This window comes from Gouania willdenowi, chromosome 16, assembly GCF_900634775.1.
Source record: "Gouania willdenowi chromosome 16, fGouWil2.1, whole genome shotgun sequence".
Lineage (NCBI taxonomy): Eukaryota > Metazoa > Chordata > Actinopteri > Blenniiformes > Gobiesocidae > Gouania > Gouania willdenowi.
This window is the reverse complement of record NC_041059.1, coordinates 21305409-21324062: the sequence shown is the minus strand read 5'-3', so window position 1 is coordinate 21324062 and position 18654 is coordinate 21305409. Positions and strand designations below refer to the sequence as shown.

General features: G+C 38.5%; 1 pseudogene; it reads left to right on the top strand.

Moving 5' to 3' along the window:
- Positions 1 to 1172: 1172 nt before the first annotated feature.
- LOC114478692 (uncharacterized) lies at positions 1173 to 1290 on the top strand (annotated as a pseudogene).
- The last annotated feature ends 17364 nt before the right edge of the window (positions 1291 to 18654 follow it).

The following is an 18654-nucleotide window of genomic DNA, read 5'->3' as shown; positions in this document are numbered from 1 at the left end:
ACCCTTTACATTGAACTTTTTCGAAACCTGTGGAAGAGTCCTTTAAACCAACTTCAGCAAGAGAGACACAACAAACGTGTCCCTCTTCTTCATTTCTCCCTCACTCTGTCTATCTTTGTCTCCTCTTCCATTCCTCTCACTCTGTCTCTGACATCGAAGTCAGCCGAGCAGATACCAGACAAACTTGGCAGTAATCTAGGGACTCTGGGAGAGGTCTGGGAGATTTATCAATCAACTGGCCACATTAAACGGATTTCCTAATGAAGTGAAGTCTTTACAGGGATTAATCCTCTACCACCTGCAAGGAGCCACCTGCTCGACTGCCATAATTGGCATGGATGGCACCGCCACCATCAGCAGAAACAGGAGAGGCACAGGGAGGTTGAAAAAGGGGGAGAGGAAGAGAGAGCGAGAGAACAAGAGAGAGGGACAACCAGAGGGAACAGATGAGGAAAGAGAGAGCGAGAGGGAGACGGACAGAGAGGAAATAAGTTGGAGAGAGGACAAAGAAGCTAGACATTGGGGTGTCAAACTCATGCAAATGATGACACTCAGTGTGTTGCAACGACACAACGAGGGAGGAAAATAAATAAAATATTTTAAAAAAGGAAACGAGACAGCACCCGGTCTCTCATGACATGGCAATGAGCATCCAACCCTTAGTTTGTGCCAGTCTAGCAGCAATCCAAGACCTTGACAGCAGCTCCACGCTACATCTTCCAGCTGTGTCAAATCTGCCTATGTGCTAATGAACGTGTCAGCATCCCAATCGTGCCACTGCTGTGTGTGTTTCCATTCACCTCTGAGCAGTGAAATCCTACCTGAGGTGTACCAGCTTACACCACGCATTTATCTACAAGTATTTCTGCATGAATAATTGCACAACCTGAAACATGAACTTCCAATCCACACTGTTGCCCATCTTACCAAGCTATGCCCATCCTTACATTGTGTCATGACTGCTTTAACCTGAATGATGTTGTGCCAAAAAAACGGACGCTTGTACACCAACTACCTTGTAGGAAGGATCAGCCTGTAATTTTAGTATTCAGTCAGGAAATATCTAATAAATAAGTCAAGACTGAAGAGCAAATTGCTGCTAGTTATCATGATATAAACATTTTGGTGTTTGTCTGAGGACTTGACATCTGCAGACCGCCGGTCAGTCTATGTATTGTGGCCTTACCAGCCTGTCATTGCCCGATGTCGTTAGATCTCGGAAGCTAAGCAGGTCTTGGCCTGGTTAGTAGTTTGATGGGAGACCACTGAGAATTCCAGGTGTCACAGTGGGGGACAGTCGCCCCAGTGGTATCTGTCATTGTGTCCTTGGGCAAGACATTTCAACCGCATTACCTAGTATGAATTTAGTGTGTGAGTGAGTGTTGGTGGTGGTCGGAGGGGCCGATGGCGCACTTTGGCAGCCTCGCCCCAGGGCAGCTGTGGCTACAATAATAGCTTACCACCACTAAGTGTGGAGTGAAAGAATAATGCCTTAATTCTGTTAAGCACTTTGAGTGTCTATGATAAAGTGCTATATAAAATCCAATGCATTACTATTATTATTATGTGGAATTTGCGGGTTCTCCCTGAGAGTGGTGGCTTTCCTTTTAGTGTTTAAAAACATAAAAGTTAGAGATTTCTGTTACACTATACCTGAAGTTGTATACATAAGGCTGACATTATGCCGTCTTTATCTGTCATTAGCATGAATAAATTGTCATGAAGGCTGTAATTAAGTGTTGTTCACTAAATTATGACACCTTTCGGTAAATCATCCTGACAGCTTTGGAGCTATGTTGACATTTTTTGAGTTAAGTGGCGGGATCTAGTGGGGTTAGGATTAAGATTAGGGTTAGGGGTTAAGGTCATGCTAATGACAGGAGTCATGCCATAATAATGACAGTGTAATGTCAGCCTTATGTATAAAACTTCAAGTAAAGTGTTACAGAGATTTGTTTCAGAAAGTTTTAATTAGCATTAGATAAGTCTTTGTGTTTTCTTCATTCTTCTGACCTTTGGCTGGAGCGCCTAAATGGGAGCAGCATCACTTAAGTTCTTGTGTGTAATACAACAACAGAAAAAACTGTCTTCAATTAATTTAAGCAATGTCATTTCTAAAATAAGTTATAATATAACAGACGATAAATTATAGTTTTATTCATACATTTGTAAAAACAACCATTTAGGATTGGTGTTGTTGTGTTTCATTTGTTGTTGCATTTCATTTTGAGTTCATCTGGGCTTAAAATTTGCACATTTGTTCTGTAACCTGCTGCTTTATTTGTTATACAAAATTGTCATGAATATTTCACAGATCCCAACGTGTGAATCTTTCAAACAACTTTGGTCGCAAAAAAAATAGAAGCTTCTTAAAATGTGACTGCAGTAGTTCTGTTGTTGTGAAACCTACATTTTATGTGACAAATGTGTTCATTTCTGTGATACCTGACAAATGATCAACTCTCTGGATGTCATAACTCTGTAAGATTGTTTGGAGTGAGCCAAGGGACAGCAATTGTTGGCTCAGTTAAAGTATTCCTCATTTGTCATTGAGCCATGTTGCCACTTTGCCAAAAGAGGTACCAGACCAAGGACAAACTACACATGAGGGCGGATGTGTGGGCTTAACCTCGTGTGTTTTTGTGCATGAAGTTCATCCCATCTGAAAATATTCCAATGCAACTAAAACCTGATAATACCATCTTAAATGAATCTTATAGAGGGGTTTAATGGCACGCTACATCTATTGCAACTCTGAAATAACAATAGCTCAATTAACACCTTCAGACACATCTAAAGTCGCTCCAACAGACATCCCTACTGTCTGAGGTATAAGCATGTTGCATGTTCATGTTGTATTTCATTATATTCTGTATTTCCGAGGCACATTGAATGCACCATCACTGCTTTGCGTTTTGTTTTGGTACGAGTTTACCTCGTACCAAGAGATCAATCATGAGCATGCGCACTACCGGAAAATGTATTTTTCCTAGTTCTGCTGTGAGTTTTGCTACTTCCGCCGTGCTGAGATTAAAAATTCAATTTCAAAGCTAATGTTTTTTGACGAGTGCTGAATGGCTCCTTTTCTTGGGAAAAAATGTACAACTGCTCAATATACGAGGCAGGAGAGGTTCCAACACCACAAAGAAAGGATAGACAGGATAATCTTCTTCATGGTGAAGGGTCATTTATTTTCCAAAAAAACATGATTATAATATACATTGCAATAAATGACAGTTAACCTAATGTAACTTTACAAGAATAAGCTGCTGTATTCATATAAATCTGATCATGACAATCACATTTTTTTTTTATCATTGGTCAATTTTTTTATTGATGGTCGACTGATGTGATGCTTTAAGCATTTTTTTTAAAATCAGTACAGCAATCTCTGTGTATGGCTAATCCAGCAGGGCTACATCTCAGTCAGGTCAGAACGTGACACCGGGAAGCACATTTGTGACGCAGACAAGATGCAGGTGGTTTGTAAAGAATGCCGTGCTGCTAAACCTTACACAAACTGAAGGGCTCACTCAAATTTATACGAACACCCAATCCCAACGCTATTTGTGAAAAGGCCTCTTTTTGTTGCTTTTTTAGGGGCCAAAAGAAGTTGCATAGTGATAGTGATGTATAGTTCTAATCAAGTGTATAAGCAAAATGTGCTGCTTATAAGGAATACAATAAATCATTTGCCTCTAGTACCATACTGAATTGCACCTATACTTATTTACTATTTTTGGTATAATTTCCTTGCATCATGTTGAATTGCATTGTATCGCACAAAATAGCATTGTATTGTAATGTGTTGAATTGAAAATTATATTAAATCGGGAACAGAGGTGAATCGTATTGCATCGTATTGCCAGGAGATTCAATGCGTCTCTAATGTATCCTATCGCTGGTAGTGCATCGAGGTTCGTATCGAATCGTTGTCAGTGATGGAGATTCATATGCCTAGTTTGTAGTGATGAATAAAATGTACTAATAAAAACCTAAATGTAAACACTGCACTGGAATCAATGATTTGACATCATCCAACCGTACATGGCAGCTTCCAATGGATTGTATTTTACAGTGTCAAATCATTCAGAAAAAGTACTTTAAATGTTTTGTTTTATTCACTAACACTGCACAGTAACACATTTCATTTTACACACGACTAGTACAGTTATCCTTTGAATAAAACCTAAATGTTGTTCTGTTACTTTACAACCTTTTGTGACTGTTGTGGGTAAAATTAGGATCTTTTATAAGGAAAATAATCCGTTATCAACCAAAGAAAGTTTATTTAATTATTTTTTTAAATGAAGCCTGCCTGCCTGAAAAGTAGCATATTTGCAACCTCAAAAATATTTATTGATAATGCAATGGTAAAAATATTAATACCATGGAGAAATAAAATGAAAGTATTGGTAAATAATCTTGAAATAATCTTTGAAATAATCGCCAATGTGAGGTCAAGATACATTTGTGGGTATTGGTGAGAGCTTACCTTTCAAACACACACACACGCAAACACACAAAGCTTTAACCGCCTCCTCATCTAAACTCTTCGAGCTGTGTTGTTTTGAGTGAAAAAAGAACCATCCCTAATCCACTTCATGGATCAGTTTCACAGAGACGGTAAAGCCATTCTCCCTCCAAGCTAAAGCACTTCAGATCAGACACCTTGATGTCTCAAAGAGCACACAGTGAGCTCTTGTTTTCTGTTTTGACGGCTGGAAATCCACGGCAGACAGCACCACCTGATTCCAGCTCAAAGATAAAACTAATGAGCTTTTCATTCAAGTCTGTTTAAAACAATAACCGAGTCATCGCAGACCTGATTCTGTGATCCACTAATCTTGGTTTGGTGGGAGTTGAATTTCACAAACTCAAGTTGCAATGGCATACACCATGTGAACCGCAGCTGTTGCTTTGGTTTTTTTTGTATCAACGCAAATATTTTATGACAAAGCATCCTGCCTGTGAAAGTTAAACCACAACTAGCTCCAGAGTTTTTAGACTTGCTGCTGTTGTGAACTAATTTTCAAAATCAGAGATCTCTGTTTCTTAATGTATTGCATGATGAATATCACTGTCCTTGCCCCAGACTTAAGATACTTAAAAAAAAACGCCGATAAAACCTTGACTTGCATAATTCAGAATAGTAGGCCTATGGCATGTGTCCGAGCAATCGTTGCCATGTAAACAAGGTCCGACATGCTCAGAGCAGTAGAAGGAGAACCTCCCACAGGCACAATGATGAAGCGATGTGCTCATGGATTGTGCAAGTCGGATACCAGGTACTCCAATAGTTTGGCTGGGGGAGTCGTGTTCTTTATGTTCCCAAAGCCGAAAACACAACTGGAGTGATGTCTAGAATGGACAATAAAACTATAAAAAGGAGATGTGTATGTTTTTAACTGAACCTGGAAAAACGTTATCTCATCTTGTCTGCACTAATGTGTATGTTCAGCAAAATGACAATAAGGCTTGATTTGATTTGATTTGAAGATATTACAGTGCCTTGACACTTAACTATACATTCACGTATCTAGTGAAAGGGGGGGAATGACATTATTAGCAACTATCATATTACTATATTACTATCAATATTTCAGTCAACATCCTCCTGAAGCATACAAGTCTCCCAATCTATATATTAACAGGCTTTGTTACCACTTACCAGCGTTAATAGCTGCTATCTTATTAGCCTTGGGTCACCTGTAGGTTCAGCTAGCTAGCTAATGTAACAGTTTGTTTTATTAAGATCTCCATTAGCCGTGGTAACGCTCTCATAGCTTAAGGAGAATACGACCAATATAATATGAGAAAACTTACCCAGCAGTGGAGGAGCATGACTGATCCACAAGGCTGTGCTCATTGCATTTGAGTTAGAGATCATGGGGTTTTTCTCCTTTCGCCATTGACCGGTTGGCTTTTGCTTCAATATTTTGAATATATCCCTCCACAGCATATTGTAATCCCTTTTGCCTGGATCTGGAGGATGTGGCGCAGGTATTGCTCCAATGAGAGTCACGGTAGACTTCTTCCAGCCATTACAGACGAGACAAACTCAGGAACATGACGGACATTCCGAAAGTAAATAAGGGGGCCTGGGCTTTTCCGAAAGGTCAATTAGTTGTTTTACCACTGTTATTTGATCGGCAATATATGGATGAATATTGGGATAATTTATCCAACATGAAGTTTACAGCAGCTGACATGAGCAGTGGACTACCTTACTGCAGCTATCTGAAGATTCTGAAAATGTGCGTCACTAGAAAGTAACTCAGGTATAATTATTATTATTTGTCTCAAACATCAAAGATGGCATCACTGAGCAATAACTCTGTGTTCCTCCAAAGAAAATGTTTATGTAAACATATCATGTCATGAACCCTAATCCTAATCCAAACTTCCATAAAAAGCCTTCAAGTGACAACAGAAAGCCTTTTTTTTTTGTTTTTCTTTTCCTTTTTGTGCTGATGGCATTCAGTTGCAGGAGGCAGTGGCCCATCTATTTCAGATAACAACTCTGCAAATCTTTTCAAATGTCATTCCTGGAATAGCTATCCAGTATGGTTACCTATCATTTCTGAAGGCCACACACACTGTGCCATGACTCAGACCATGGGCTTAAAAGTCGACTTCAGTTTGTCCAGTATATGTCCAAAGTTGTTTGGGGGCAGTGAGAGATTTATGTCTTCACAGGCTTTGCTCCAACTTTCGGCCCCTGTGGCTTTTCAATTTGTCCCTCTGTGACATCATGATATAAGGTAAACATTCAGAAAATAGAAAAAAAAAAAAAAAGACAATAAGATTGGTTCCATGATCTAACATGTGAGAAAAAGTTTAATCCATAAAAAACCTGATGACACCTTCCAAGAAATATGTGCTTTCCTCGTTTGTTTCCTTCAAAGGTCCAATAACTTGAGTCTATCTGCTGTGTTGGACCGAGGGACACCATCAAACCAATGTGATTAAAGAACTGCTACCAATTTTATAGTGCTTGAATGACCTATAGCTTTAAAGAGATGTATAATACACACTTGGTGGAACATTTTTTTTTTTTTTTTTACATTATCTCTGATAGTCGTCATTTCCCAATAATGCATTGCCATGAATGTTTACATGTCTCAATGGACCGTCCCACGCATGTGAAGTCCAGTCTGTGAGCTCTAATTTTTCCTTCCTCGACTATGCTAAACTTTCCAATAATTTGAAGCTACATCAGTACTTTGGTAGTAACTCTGTCTCACACATCATTTCAAGTAAATAGACTTGGTGATTTATTTGAGAAATGTTCTGAAAACTTGATTATGCTCGCTTGGCCTTAGAAAGTGGTGTGCATTTTAAAATCCAACCCTCAGCATGACAATCCCTCCTTGCAACAATGTCGTCACGTCATTCTAGAGAAAGAAAATCCAGCTGTCACTGTGTTCACAGGAAAAATACAATTGTGCAATAATTTGGAGGTTCCAAATGAATACACAATACATTCATTGTCTGTTTGAAAGACTGCAAGTAATTATCAAAGCAAATCTTTGTTCTTCACAGTCAGTTTGTGTGGTATGCACCAATGGAGTCTTTCCCAGAGGCTTTCCAAGCATCAGTGTTTCAAAGGTAGAATTCAACCTGTGCCCCAAATCAGAGGCTCCGTTAGTACTGACTTAAATCTTATGTAACTCTGGGCTTTTGACAGCCAGACACCTCTGCTGACTACAGATAGGTAATTTGTTTTGATGTGTTATTATACCCCTCATGTTCAGAGAAAGATGTAAACCCTCTTGTGAAGCTGTTAGGCAAATCCTCACAATGTGGGTAGAAGTGCCCCTCGGGGTCTCAAGTTTTCACCCTCCTTCTTCGCCTTTTCTTTCTCTCACCCTCTTTCTTCAGTTTTTTTTTTTTTAATCTGGCATGAGAGACAAAGCCTCCTGCCAAACAATGAAGCCCCCTAGGAGCTCATCATTCGAAAACGGGTGCTCCTCGGAGAACAGCAGAAACGATTGAAGGGGGGAGAGGAGTGGAGCAAAGATGAGGGCTTGGGTAAAGTTAGAATGAGAGTGGTTGCAAGTGTTTATCCGTATAAAGTTGAACAATCTTTGGTAACAAATTTTAAAGAGTACCCTTTGACAGTTCTGTTTCTTTCCGTTTTCTGTCGAAAGTCACATTACCTTGCAAAATATCTGCAAAATACGTTTGTTCTTGTTTGATGAATGGCTTATTTTAATGAAGGGCCACGCTCCCATCCCTCTGTTAACATCCTTAATGCCCTCCAAATATGGAAGGTAGGGCGTGTAGGCTTAGGAGAGTGGCTTATCTCCAAAAGCTTGTAGACTAATGCCACTAATTATGTGTTTTGCTTACTTTTGATGTGCCTCTGTTCAAACGAGAAGAGTTAATAAGAGGATGATAGCAAATATGTTGGAGGGTCCTCTGTGATGTCCTTGGGCTCTGGAAATTCCATTCCATTTTAATTGTAAATGCAAAAGAATGAATGTCTATGGGTTTGACCTAAAATAGCCTGAACACGTGCAATGAAAGCTTGTCAATTATTGACGTTTTTTTTTTCTTACCAGCGTTATTCACTCACATAGTTCACATAAACACCCATTATCTTTTGAACTAAAAAACCCCAGAAATGGTTAATGGTTTCGAGAGTATTTCCATCAACATCATTTCATAGGATTAAGAAAAGATGGCAAGAAGAGCACAGGTTTCTCCTTTTTTCGTCATGAGAGTCCCATCAAAAAGAAGGGCTCTCAAATAGAATGCAGCACTTTTAGTTTTGCTAAACTTGCAAAGACTGTCTGTATTATTATTATTATTATTTTAAATAGCACTGTCCCTGTCAATGGGAGTTGCTATGGTTTCTGTCAGACTTTTGTTGTGCGTTCAGAAGTTTGCCTACATGTACCTTGAAGATTAATACCTGCATGAATCCAATAATAATATTAACTAGGCAAGACCTGTATTCACAAGGCGAATATGTATTTGTATTATGTATAATTTTCAATTGCCAAATTACAATAAGGAGGGAACTCAGAGAGCGCAAACCTCTTCCAAGCACTAATGATCCTCTTTACCAGATATTCACACATATCTGGATCAGTAATCATGATCATTCACACTTTAAAGGCTTGGAAGAAATGTCTATTCCTATTAATAATGATACAGTAGGTCCAAATACATGAGCATCCTCAGTTTATTTGGAAAAACTGCAATGAAACGTGCAATCCGCATAAGATCGTAAAAAAAAAAAAACAGAGTGTGCACTTCATAAAGTGATTTATCAATTGTTAATTCATCTGTTATTTATCAATGTGTCACTGTATGTCTTTGCAGTTCACGGCAAAACCTTTGGCTAGCAAATCTAGTTCATTGGCACCTTAATTGTGTCTTTGTTTTCAGGACTTTTGAGGCATTGATATACATAAAAAAAAATCTGGATATGTTTCCTCTTAGTGCATGTGTATACAGTTTTCATCCCTTTGTACCTGTCTGAGTCTCCTGTGTGTCTCACTGTGAGGCTCACTGCTTTGTACATTCACTCACTGGGTCTGTATAAAGGCTGAGACAGAGACCGGTTTAAACAAACTGTGGTTTCAACATTCACATTCCATCTCTGTTTTGACAACACATCTAACATGAGGCATCTGAAGTGCTTTTAGAGTTTCTCACTTTGCCACTTTATATCAAAAACTGATCCCTGCGACTGCAGAACAAGCCAGGCTTTGTGGGAGGGATTAACACAACATTAAAAGTAATCCCCAGAGTCAGACATTGCTTTCAAGGTACAAAAAAAAAGAAACACTTAATGTCTTCATCGACGCTCCTGTGCATCCCGAGGGGATGAGAAACAGGATTGTCTTCCTGTATAAAATGTGTATTCTCCCACTAGTAGTCAGATCAAAACTGATAATTAATTTTACATAAATGACTCCTAGCAGCTTCAAAGCTGAACAGGAGAGAGGACAAACCTTTTTTTTTTATTACAGTGGTTAGTATTTTTTGACTGATGCGCTCCCGTTGAACAATGAAACATTCTCAGCCCCCCCCCCATTGCAACAAGTTGGGTTAAAAGTGTAACCTTTATTGAAAAAAGTAAAAAATGTGACAATTTGACAATTCAAAATGTTGCGCCCTCCAAAAGCTTTGAACAGTCGACGTCTTGCTTCCTCCTTGTTTTATTCAAAAGCAACACATACACTTTCTGCGCAAAATGCAACTCTATGCACGTTAGATTCAATCGATCAGCAAACCATTCATAAAATGCAAATTACACATAGTATTTACACTATATTAGTAATGTTTTAGCAAATATAGAAAAAATATTATTATGAAATAAATAATTTTTAACTTGCATTTACAAAGATTCTACTTTTAAAACGTATATAATATACTTTTAATGTCATTTTAATAATTCCAAAGTCACTCCAATGTCTGACCAATTTTAACCACATACATATTTTAGAACAGTAGTAAAAAAGTTCTTTGAGTGTGAATAAAAAAGTAAAAAAATATATATTTTTCATGCTTTTTCATCAGTTCTTGCACGCAAAAGAACTGTCGTGACGGGACACCCCTCTAGAGGGCTCATCACCCATTTAGGAACAACTGGAGTTTGGTTTAAATGCATTAGCAGGTTATAATCCATTCATTAGCAGAGGACGAGTTCTGTGCCTAAAGATGTGGGTCTTTTTTCATTGTGCGTTTCTAAATTCACTGGAGGAACAGTACGGACAGTGCTTGACAAGCAGTCTGTCCAAGCTGAACAACACCTGGTGCTACCCTCAACTCAAGCTGAGCCCACAAAACCAGTGCAGGATAAGCGGGTATGGAACGCGAACAAGAAAATTAAGCATGCAGTGAAGGATTTGGAATTGAATAGTGTTTGATATGCATAACACTTCTACTCTGAATAAAATAACAAGTAGATATTCTAAATTCATACAACTGCCTATTTGCTAAGCACTTGAGATATAGTGTGATTACAGTTACATGGGGTTATGGAAATACACTGTAAGTGTATCTAACCATATGGGGCACCAAATCCATTTAAAGCAAGAAAAGGACAGCAAGTAACTGAACAAAGGCTGACACCAAGTACCAGCATGCTCTGATGTAGGAAAGTTCTTGAACACAAGTTCCTCATTTGATATATGGCATTTCACTTCTGCTGATTATCATATAATTCAGGATTATATGACTGTATGCTGATGATGGAGCACTCCTTTTAAAACCCATTGCCCTCTTTGCTGCTAACCTCTCTTTAAAGCCATTTTGACTTTTAAAACACCTCAGTTCAACACCAGTTAATGATGTAACGGTCTACTTAAATATGTAAAGTATAAGTCCTAATAAAATCCAGCAGTGTGATTATGTTAAAAGTCTAAATCCCCACTCTTGGATTGGTGTGTCTACAAGGTGATCCATTTAAAATCAGCCTCTTATCTACTGCAACAAGAGAAGGGAAGTTCATGTGTGAATTCTCAAAGTCAAAAAAAGCAAAGGAAGTTTTCTAATAAGACACTGCTCACACTGGCAGTTTCTCAATTTTTATGTAGGGATATCAAATACTGATTAAAATAAAAGTGAAAATATGGAAATGTCACAGGTGTCAAAAGACAATTAGTCTGCCAGTGCTATCACAGTGTTAATCGCAGCGATGAATAGCATGATATGAAGCTCATTACCATCTTTTCTATGGTAGATAATGCTTTCATGAAACATGAGACACTCGATGGATAATGAGAAAACCTGAGACTGATTTGCAGATAAGCAACTATGTTGTAAATGTGATGAAATGATGGATGAGATTAAATCCTTCACAATAACCAAATCTGTGATATGTTCCTTGAGGTGGAGTTTAAAAGTAGAAGGTTTTTTATTGATCTAAATACATTTTTCCAGACGCTCAGTTCAAAATATCCAAAAAACAAACAAGCACTTGAGAATAATAATCTCACGTTTTGGCACTGATTTGGTCACAATGAGAGGAGACAGATCTCATTATCTCTGTATGTGGGGGAAAAAAAGGGAAATGTTATCTTGAAACCACAGACAAACTGAAAAGAGCCGTATTTTTTTTTTTTTTTTTTAAATTTGAGAGCTTTTATGCCGAAACACAAACAGAGGTGGGAGGGGGAGACAGACAGCCGGTCAGAAAAATGGAACAAAACAGACCAAGAATAAGAGAAACTGTGAGGGGAAAGCATAGCTAATGGCTTTGGTATCAGATTTATTCCAAAGAGGCAGCCGCATAAGGAGGCAGGAAAGAAGGCTGGATGATTTCTTCGCCCCGTCTTCCCCTTTCCCTGATTATGAAAGGAGACATGGCGCGAGGTCGAGGGTCAAGCCAAAAGGAGACAGCATTGTGTAGAAACTGTCACGCACCGCCACCTATTTTGACATGCACAGGCCCGTTTGTTGTCTGTCGAACATGCAAATTGGCGGGCCCGGGCTGTCATATAAAGGCAGGCAGATATGTGCCGGTCGAGAAAATGAGAGACCACCTGTAACCAAGAGAATGGGGAGTGATGGACAAGCATTCAGGCAGCCAGCTCGTCATTTCCCGGCCCGCCATTCACCCATCAGTGGAGTATCCCCCTGCACCCCCCTCCTTCTGCTCAATCCTATCCCCAGTGCACACATATACATGTAAAAATCTATTCTTAATATTCAGAAGCAGGAAGTGAAGGACAATATATATATATATATATATATATATATATATACACACACAACGGAAGGGGGCTGGAGGGCATGCAGGGTGCTGGTGATTTCAACCTGCTGGCTTCCTAATAGGATCCTGCATGGAGACAGCTGAGGGTCAGACTCAGATAATTAGTTGTCCACAGAGGGATCATCACTCTCTCACAAAGAGTGGACAGCAGGGGGAACCTGGAAGGTGGCCGGAATTTTGTGAATTGAAGAGAGTCTAGAAAGAAGCTGCGTTTCCATTGCAAATTTTCGCAAAACAAAAGTGATATTTCTAAATGTTAAAAGTTTAATTGCACGTTGAACGTGTTTCCACTGAAGGTTGTTTTGGGCAGGAGCCTCGTAACTAGCGTGAAATATCATCCCGCGAGACTTCGCCGCAGGATGATGGACGCTGATCAGAACCTCCATATAACACTCTGTCTTCCTTTGTTGTTTCTGTGGCAGTAATGATTTTAAAGTACGGTATAATGCTTAGAAATGTCCCGGTTTCCTTTTCTGTCTCCATGTACCGCGCCATGTTTACTCAAAGAGAAGTGGTCGTGACCTGCTATGTCACGTGACTCACGTCATGTAACCAGGTACGAGAAAGTGTTTCCATAGCGCTTTTGCGATACATTTCGATATCGAGACAAATATCAAAATTTCTCCTCATGAAAGCGTAAAAATGTTTTAGTGATATGAGTGTTTTTTTACGTAATAGTTTCCATTACCAGTTGTTATTGCGCGATTTAGATTTTACGCAATTCCAAGGGTAATGGAAACCCAGCCAGATTCAGATTGAAAAAAACATTTAACTGCTTTGCCCAATCACACCAGATATGTTTATGTATTGTGATGAATAATAGACAGAATTGATTTTTTCTTTCTGGCCACAACAATATTTTGGTCAATTCTAAAGTAAATGGCTTTATTGGTTCTGATTAGGGAACTGGTTGGTTTCAGGAGTCCTGGAACAGTTTTTGTCCTGCAATTTTATTTTATTTTTATCAAGAAAACAAGGAGAAGCTTGATTCATCTGTCGTCTTTTTCTTGGATTTACATTTTTTTAAATTATTTTTCAATTAACAAGGTACAATTATATATACATATCAATGAATGTATAAAACTACAAAAAACACAATCAACACAATCCCATACCTCCCGCCACCCCACCCACCAGAACAAACAGAGGGAGACCATTGACTCATTTCATATGGCTTTGCTACTTATAAAAAAATAAATAAAAAAAATAGCAGAGGTTTTGTTTAACATAGTTATGGATTTACTTTGCTTCCTCATGCAATCATCATTGAAATGTATCTGCCCCATTTCTGTTTATATTTGTGCGCCTTATTTGTGATCCTGTAAGACATGGTTTCATATGCAGCCACCTTTGATAGTTCAGCAGTCCATTCATCAAATGAGGGAGTTCCTGGGGATTTCCAGTGTCTAGGCAGAATTTGTTTTCCAATCATGATCACAGTCTGTGTCCAGTCCTTAAGTGCTTTAGGCCAGTTCAGCAAAGCCTCTGAGTGTCCAAGAACATACAATGATGGGCAGAAATCAAAGTGTACACCCGATACATTTGGTATAAAATTATGTATTCTCATCCAAAACAATTGGATGTGTGGACAAGACCACAGCACATGTATTAAAGTGCCATCACAGTGTTTACATTTCCAACATAGTGTTGAATCTAGCAACCCCATTCTAAATAATTTACATGGTGTCCAATAAAAGCGGTGTAGTATTTTGAACTGCATTAGTCTGACTCTTAGATCTCTGGATAAAGTGTGACCATTAGCACTGTCGTCTTTTTAGAAGTTTGGAAGATATAGAAGATAATTGGCTGACATTAGAGGGTCATCGGTGTACGGACCGTACGGTATTTGTCTAACCAGTGGATCCTTAAAACTGCTTAAAAATTGAGCCAAAGGAACATATCTGGCTAACTTATTGGCTCTTTTTATCACAAAAGAAGCACATTTGAATATAGAATTACAGATACGAGTATTTGTTAAATATGAGGGTCAACACAATGAGAGCGGAGGCCATACACTGACGTAAACACAAGAGGAGCACAAGCACAAGCAAAGAAACAAGAAAGTCAAAACATGAAAAGAGATGAAAGTCATGTCTGTGTGTGTGCGTGTTCAACAAAGGTCATAAACTGGACAGTCTACTCACAGCCATAGTTGAGTCATAACCACAGCTGTCTTTATCTAATCAGAGCTGTCTGTTATTGTCACTTCACCAAGCCTTTTCTTGGGCCAAACGACCTATTAATACTGAAGGATTAGCTTTTTTTTTTTCTGCTATGATATAGGGCAGAAAGTGTCCTCATTATATGATTTGGTCCAGTCAAATGTATTCAAATGCCACCTTTATTACCCCGAGGGTGCTTTGCATAAATTGAATAAATCCAACAGATACTCTGTGAGAATCAAACATATCAAAGGTTTCCTGTCTTTGAAGTGGGGGTAGCCTCTAATTCCAAAACAGATTTTCATGATAAATAAATACATTATTTATGAAATATGGGATAGTGGTGGTATAAGAAGACTGAGAAGACGACCAAGAAGTACAGGAAAAGATTAAAACGGCGATAAAAATGCATAAAACATTTTACGCTGTGGAAATGTCAGGAGACACAAAATGACACATGGAGTGGCGCGTGCCGACCAACTGCCTGACTGATAAACAAACGCATTAGCATACACACGTTGGAGCATATGTTGTGCTCATTTGCTCACACAAAATTCCAATCAGAATAATACACCACACTCGATGCATGTCATAAAAGTCTAGAAATATGTTGATGGGAATGATGAAGACGGAAATGTTTCAATTATTTTGTTTCTGACAATTACACTGACGAAGTGACAATCTCGACAACCAGCAGGCAGCGCGGAGCCTAATTGCCCTCCGGAAATTTATGGAAATGGCATATAAATAAAAATACACCAACGTGTTGTCCGACTGCAGCGCACCGTCTTGCATTTCAGCTTGCAGACAACTTGTCACAATAACATTCTCACAATATTAAATATCTTCTAACATGAAGTGGAATTTGTATATTTGCAGATGTAAGACACAGGCTGCTCAGCAGGCACTGATAGAATGTAATTCTATTGGCTCGTCAGTTCCCTTTACTTTCCTCTGATTGCTTTGGAGAGACGAGTTTCACAGTAATGAACTTTGCAAAAACGTTAGAGGTGAATGTTGACATCAGAAGGAGACTTAGGGTTAGACTGAGTAAGGTGAAGCTTGTCAGCCCTTATTATAAACCTATATGAAACAATAAAATAATTTAGCAACACCACCTCAAAAACTAGTCGGTTTATGTTTTTAGAAGCTCCAATAAGCTGAATGGGAACAAATAGAGGAAGATGTAGAGCAGGGGTGTCAAACTCATTTTAGTTTAGGGGCCAAATACAAAGTAGTTTGATCTTAAAGCTGATATCTGGAGTTTCTGAGAGGATGTCTCGATGTCCCGCCCTCAACAGCTCCACTTCTACCAGAAGCCACACCTCTACTTTTCTGCACGCACATCGCGGAACATAACAAGGTTGCATCAGGTCGCATTGATATAGGTCTATGGGTCAGGTAAGAGCCAAAATCATATTCACCTGTTTGCTGTTGTGACGCGCGACCTTGTTTACGTGCACAGTTCTGCATTCAATTTGATTGACAGTCTCAAAAACAAGAAAACCAAAACCTATTGGCTGGGCGATCACCGCGATTGTTTCCATTTGTATAGGGGTCTATAGGGCGAAGGAGGGACTTATATACATTAATGTATATGAATGACCGCCGGCAGTAGACCATAGCAAAAGACTAGTTAGGTATTTTTTTGCATTTCAAAAGAATCATACATAAATATAGATTTCTTAGAAATTCTGGATATCAGCTTTAAGTGGGAAATAGAACAAGTCCCAAAATGTCCCCCAGTTTTCACTTGGACATATAAATGACACATAAAGTACTGTATGTAAAGTCCTGACAATATCCAGGCAATAAGTGACAAATGTTTCCTCTTTTAAATTTCATTAATTTTGTGACCATTTTTTATTTAATTTGAGGAAATTATGTGATCTTCCAAAAGATGTGGAGTTTCATTGAATTTGTGAATTATAGATATCTGAGCTATCTGAGCGGCAAAATCTACAACTGAATAATTTTTTTTTTTTTTTTGCTTTCGGGCCAAATTGGATGGTCGAAAGGGCCAAATTTGGCACCCAGGCCTTGAGTTTGACACATGTAGAGTCACACACTGGCTCATTTAAGTCGGACTTTTGGCGGCACCTCACAAAAAACAAGATGGAAGGTGACGATAGATTGCATTTTTTACGTTAAAGTCCAGTTAGTTCTTGCTTGCATTATGTAGATTAGTAACTCTTGAATTTGTTGAGCTATTGTCCATTTCATTCAAAAATACATTCATTCATAAATACTAAATATCCTCCCAAATAAAATAAAAAAAATGTCTCCTCATCTTTGCCTGTTAATCCTCTATAGATGCTCAAACTTACCCCAGCTGACATTGGGTGGAAGACACAATAACCCCCCAGACATGTCTATTGCAGGTTCTGGGGGCCACATGCGGCCCTATAGCTCTAATTTGAAATGGCCCTTGAAGTGAATGCACGAAATGAGTTAAAAACACACACAAAATTAGAGAAACGGCAACAACAATGAAAAAATAACAACACTAAATGATTACAATTACAAAATGACAACAAAGACAATAAAATGACAATAATTCACAAATTTGCTCATAACACACAAAGCAACAAAAAACAAACAAAATGAGAGAAGAATACACTAAATGACTTAAAAAACAAACATAAAATGACAAAAAAGTGCAAAATGAGGGAAAAATAACACAAAACGGCCACAAAAAACAAAACAAAACAATAAATGACAACAAAAACACAAATGTATTGTTCTTCCCGTATTAATGCTCAGATTGGTTATTATTCTAAATGCTGACATGAATGTAGATTGTGTGGCCCTCAGATCAGAAAATCACGCTGTGATAAAAGTCGCCCCATGACCAATCGATGGTCATGGGCCTGCGATAATACAATAATGCTATTTTTATACCCAATGATATACCGTCCAATCATTAGTATTAAGGCAAACTACAGCAACATAGGCTATAGATCTTTACTATAGTTTCTACATTTTGTGTGCAAACGTATTCATCATTTAAGATGTATTTTCCAATTAATTTTTCAAAGGTCCTTAGAAAAGATACATAAGGATTTTCACTAAAAATATATACATCTTATTAGTGGAGGATTAATCAATTAAAGCTTTTCAGTAAATACCCACAAAGGAAAGTGGGTTGGGAATAATGGAGGTTGTGCACCTTTGCAAACATTAATTTAACCTGTGAACCACAAGGTTATTTCTGTTAGGAATGACTACACGCACGCACACAAACACACACACACACACACGTGCACGCAGAAGCCCACAGGAAGGATGATTTATATGGAAAGATCCATCTTCATCATCTTGCTTCTCACCTTGGTCTCCATCAGTGTTAATTAAAGGAAGGTCAGTGTCATCCTCCTCGCCTCCCCCAGAAACCAACCCTCTTTTACATAATAAATCACTCCAGACACACAAAAGGAGCTGTTGACACAAACAGAATGCTCGTAGCGAACTAGCTAACTGCATTTCGCCAGGCTGAGGAGTCAATTCAAAGCCTGCCATAAATAATGCTGAGTGTCACAGTGTTGTGTCTATGTCTGGAAACAAAGGATAGAAGACAAAGATGAGTTGCCCGGGGATGAAATTAATTAATAATGGCTTTCACTAAAGGATAAATACAGAAAAGACTGGAAAAATGCACAGCAGAATGTAAACAAGCAATTGGTAATGTAATTTTTTAAATATTATTATTCATGTAAAATGGGTGTGTGTGTGTGTGTGTGTGTGTGCGTGTGTGGTTTT